Here is a 5127-nt window from a genome sequence, read left to right as displayed (position 1 = left end):
CTGGTATATTATGTCACACAAATTAGTAGAGCTGTGTACTTAAAGTCTGCATTCCAAGAAAACTCTTCCTCTATACTTGCGTGTGAAGACATTTAAGAGACCTGCACTATTTCATCAGTGATAAATTTTATGTCTCTCAACAAAGCCAACAAAGGGTTCCTCTCTTCCTTGCAATGTTTTACTGCATCACTCATCTTCTCTCTTTACAAAGTTGAGCAAACTCGTCATGAAGTTAAAAGGATAAAGTTTTTAATGGAAAACTTTTTCTTCTAACTCAGTTCCCATTAGACCCAAAGAGATATGGCATGAAATTTCTCATTAGCGCTTTCTTCCTAAAGGGGCTTCTATAGCCCAGGCCCGCAGGGGTGTAACTAGAACATTTTGAATCGAGATCCAGGCGGGGGCAGTGATCAGTTGTCACATAAGCAATGTATTTATTGAGCTTAAAAGAACCAAATGGCAGAGTAGGTATACCGACATACAGGGGGGTGGATGTCTCTTTAGGACCATCCATTCAATCCATGTGTCATTAAGCTGGCTATTAGCCTTGGAGTCGAGGCTTACAGGATCAGATTATAATTGTCTTTTAAAATGAGGAGGCATGGCAGGAACAATTACTCTGGCTTATCACTTTTTGCACTTACATGTATCAGGTTTGGATCGATTGATATTTTGCGGTCACTGGTAACAGAAGATTGTTGGACCAAACTGTCTGAATCTAACACAGAACTAACTCAGAAGCCATTACAGTCTATGAATTTGAAAGAAGTATTGCAGAAATGGTGCTAAGCATTCATTAAACTTTTTGAAAAATGAGTATTGCTATAAACGTATTTGAAGTTTACCAAAGTTGTTGGTCCATATCAACAGAGAAGCTTTTTGCAAATAATCAAAACACTGAAGTTTTGGGCAGAAAACAAAATTTACACTTTTCATCCTGACATCATCATCAATCTCTCCATCACAATATCAACATCCAAATTACGCACCTCTTAACCTCTCACTCTGACCAAGGTCTGGGTGTCATTATTGATGACCAGCTATCCTTCTCTGACCATGTCGCATCTGTCTCCTTGTCATGTCACCTTGCACTGTGCAGCATTAGAACAATCAGGCCTTTCCTGCCTTACCTCTCACCCAGCTCTTGATACAGGCCATGGTTATCTCATCTTGATTGCTGAAATTCCCTTCACGCATAGTGAAACCCAGAATACAGTGATGCGCCTGATCTTTGATCAGCTTAAAAGGACACATGTCAGTCTGCTGCTCACTGACCTCCACTGGTTACCCATGGCCACCCAAATCAAATTCAAGCCAGTAAAGCTTGCAAATAGAGCAACTTCTGGTTCTGCACCCATCTACTTGAACTCCATCATACAGGCTTATCCTCCTCCTTGGCCACTGTGTTCCTGCATGGAATGTTGTTTGGCACTGCACACAAGACAGTCCCTGTCCAGACTATTCTTATTTGTGGTATCCCAATGGTGGAACAAGCACCCAAATGCTATCAGTGTAGGGGTGTCCTTCTCTACCTTCAAGAATCTCTCGAAGACTCGTCTCTTCCTAGAGCACCTGCTCCCCTATCATTTCTAACAACCTAACATGCCTAAGTAGCACAGTAGTTAGTACTAACTTCAAGGTCTCCTACTGTACTGAAGCTTTAGCATTTCCTTTCCCTTGTAAGTCACTTTGGATAAAAATTATTCCTGAGAACACAGAAACCATGAATTGGCCTCAAGGGTCAGGTTGTGCTTGAAAAGTAGTTTGTCCAATATGCTGTCTCAGGGTAAAATGTTGATCCAATCTGAAGACTCAGATTCAAGCTGGCATGATATATTTAAATACAGTCTCTCTTTTAAGTCATTTATAATGTTGCACACAGAGTTGTACAACAAAAGAAAAAGAGCTAGAGAGACAAGTTCAAACCTGACCCTGACCCCAGTACACTTGCACCTTACACCCACTTTTTTGTTATTTTAGTTGGCCTGAGGATGCCAGTTTTTTTTAAGTAAATACAATCAAGATATAAAATACATATAAAAGAAAATAAATTAAATGAGCTAAACCCGACAGCACATAAATCACATAATCAAAAGAATTCATTTAAGATCAGAGAGTAAATATGTGTTTATCTAAATGTGTGTGTACAGTGCAGTAAATATGTTTTAGATACAGTAATCGTGTATAAGCAGACTGGGTTCAGAAATGTGTGCTTTGATCAGACAGATGCAACTCACAGACATTTAACCTTTGCTACTTTTTCTGTCCTTGATGTGTCAGAAAAAAATCCTGAAGTGATTGAAAGTGCTTATGATTCTCTTTTCTTACAGTTTGTGCTTCCATTATCCATTTGACACTCTTCAGTTCAACATAGAAAGAGAACAAAAATCAATACACTTGAGGAGTGGTTGGAGGGCCTTTATCTTTTGTGGCCGATGATTTGGCTGTGTAAATTATTCATCAGCAGAAAGCTATGGCCTGTGCTGGTGAGCACAGAGGATAGGAATAACAGTTTTTTTTTCTTATCACTCTTAATCTTAGGAGCTGCAGTAATGCAATTCCTAACATTTAGCACTTAATGGTGTGTCAGAGAGGGAACATGATCTAAGACCATTAGGGCTGTTTTGTGCTGAGGTTCAAAACAGGTTTTTCGCCTCTTATCTCTGCCACTGAGCTGACTATGAAAGGTGTAAGAAAAGTCAAGTTTTGGGATACGGTCAGCCTATCAAATGCAATAAGTTTCACTGCTTTTTTCCCCCCTTTATTCTGTCTGTAATCCTGAAAAGAAATCCAGTGTTTCTCCTATAGAACACAATCTATGGTTTTTACATAGTCCTGACTCTAGAATTGAGATATAATTGAAGCATTGCCATTATTAGCTGGAATGGTGCGATCCATTCCAGCTAATAATGGCATTTGTGCTCGTGTACAGGATGTGGAAGGGTATAAAAGGGGCAGTAGGAGCAAGAAAGAAAGAAATGTAAATTCTGGTGGATGCTAATGCTACAGAGCAGAAATGGGGTAATGGCAGACAAACAGCCTAAGAGGATATGGACAGAGGAATATAAATTTAAAAAGAGGAGGCTATGACAGAGCCAGTAGGGCTGTATTGTTTTGTTCTGTTTGTTCTTGGTGTAATGTTAGTTACACTATAGCAGGAGAGTTGTGAATATCACTGTCTGCAGCTATTGCACTAGCTTTGAGAAACTGTCTTGTTCGCTCTGCATGTTAGTTTTGCTGCAGCTAATGTTAACACACAACCTAAATGCTCTGTGGTAATTCACTCCGTATTGTGATATTTGCATACAACATTTGCAAAGGCTGGAAAAAAAAATAGTTTTTTGGGGGGGGTTATGCCTTTATTCAATAGTACAGTTTACATAGAGAAGAAATGGGGAAATAAGGTGCTAAAAAAAAAGACTTAAAAACTTTGCCCAGTGAAGTTACCTTCCTGTTTAGCTAAGCTACAAATTTACAGGCCTGTCTTCAGTTGCTGTATCTCTGTAAAACCAATCTAAACCACCAACACTAGCTAGTTTTTACTCTGTTAAGAAGTTGCCAATTGTTAGTGTGGGTTTCCATGGTGATGCATGTCTGTGAGTTGGGGGGCAGAGCTTCAAAGGGAGAACACATGTTCAGTGTAAGTAACTGCATTCATGTCCTTATTAATATGTCAACAAAAATCATAATGAGAAATGCCAGTTGACAAGTTTTTGTTTTTAGCAACCACATGAATGAATGTGAGGAATATTATTCTTTGGACTGGTTTTTAAAAATATTCTAAAGGTGGTTAGGCTGCTTGACCTGTTGTAAACAATTGTATTTTATTTCAGTCTCTACCAATGTTGTTAGTTAACATTATCTAACAGTAGCTAATGGAGGTGTAATGATTCTCCAAAGACATGGTTTGGTTCATACCTTGATTTCCCACTCTGAACACACCAGGGGGTTCTGCAATTTTTCTTAAACTAGCCCAATTTTTACCACTAGCGTGATCACTCAATCATGATTGTACCAGTCATGTGACACACACAGTTGGAAGACAATTGAATAGAGTCGTGTGTGAATGATTCTCTGAAATAAGTTACCATTTTAGCACTCTCTTTTCCCACATCTCAACCTCATTGGGTTTTTTTTTTTGTTTTTGGATAGATGGCTGAAAGAAGCTCTGTGGTTAACACAAGCTCAAGACATTTTCACGTTTTATTCTATGTCAGAAAATACCCTACCTGTGATTTTTTTAATCTTTTACACATCTTAAGACAGGCAGTTGCTAATGAGTGGCAACTACAGAAGATGGTGACGCCATAACACTGCACACAAAAGCTGATCTACTGATCAGGCCGCCTTTACAGCCTCATTGTTTTCATACCCACGCTCTTGCAAACTATTACTAACTTTCTAAAATGAAAGGCTTTTGTAGAAGAGGTAAGCATGATAAACTACAAATTGGTTGTGGTGGTGACGTTAACGTCATGAGAGCGTGGTGTAGTTTATTTGGTCTGACATTAGCTTTTTACTTCTGGAGATCTTGCTGAACAAAACATGTATGTCCACCCTGTGGACCCACCACCTGCAGGGATAGGCATCGGGGTTGGGTGCTTTGCCAGCCGGGTGGCAGGCAAAGGAAGGGCCCCAGGCGCGCTAACAGCCTCATCAGACTGTGACCTTCAGCATGCACTGGGGCGGTTTGCAGCTGAGTGTGAAGCGGTGAGGGTCAGCACCTCCAAATGTGAGGCCATGGTTCTCAGCCAGAAAATGGTGGATTGTTCCCTCCGGATGGGGGGAGAGTTGCTGCCTCAAGTGAAGGAGTTTAAGTATCTCGGGGTCTTGTTCACGAGTGATGGGAGGATGGAGATTGACAGGCGGATCGGTGCAGCGTCAACAGTAATGCGATCACTGTACTGGACTGTTGTGGTGAAGAGGGAGCTGAGTCAAAAGGCAAAGCTTTCAATTTACCAGTCAATCTAAGTTCCGACTCTCACCTATGAGATCTGGGTAGTGACCAAAAGAATGTGATCACGGATACAGCCAGCTGAAATGAGTTTCCTCCAGAGGGTGTCTGGGCTCAGCCTTAGAGATAGGGTGAGAAGCCTGGACATCCGGAGGGAGACAACAATGCTGACC

The sequence above is a fragment of the Lates calcarifer genome, linkage group LG12, assembly GCF_001640805.2.
Source record: "Lates calcarifer isolate ASB-BC8 linkage group LG12, TLL_Latcal_v3, whole genome shotgun sequence".
NCBI classification, from domain to species: Eukaryota; Metazoa; Chordata; class Actinopteri; family Centropomidae; genus Lates; species Lates calcarifer.
This window is presented reverse-complemented; position numbering follows the sequence as displayed.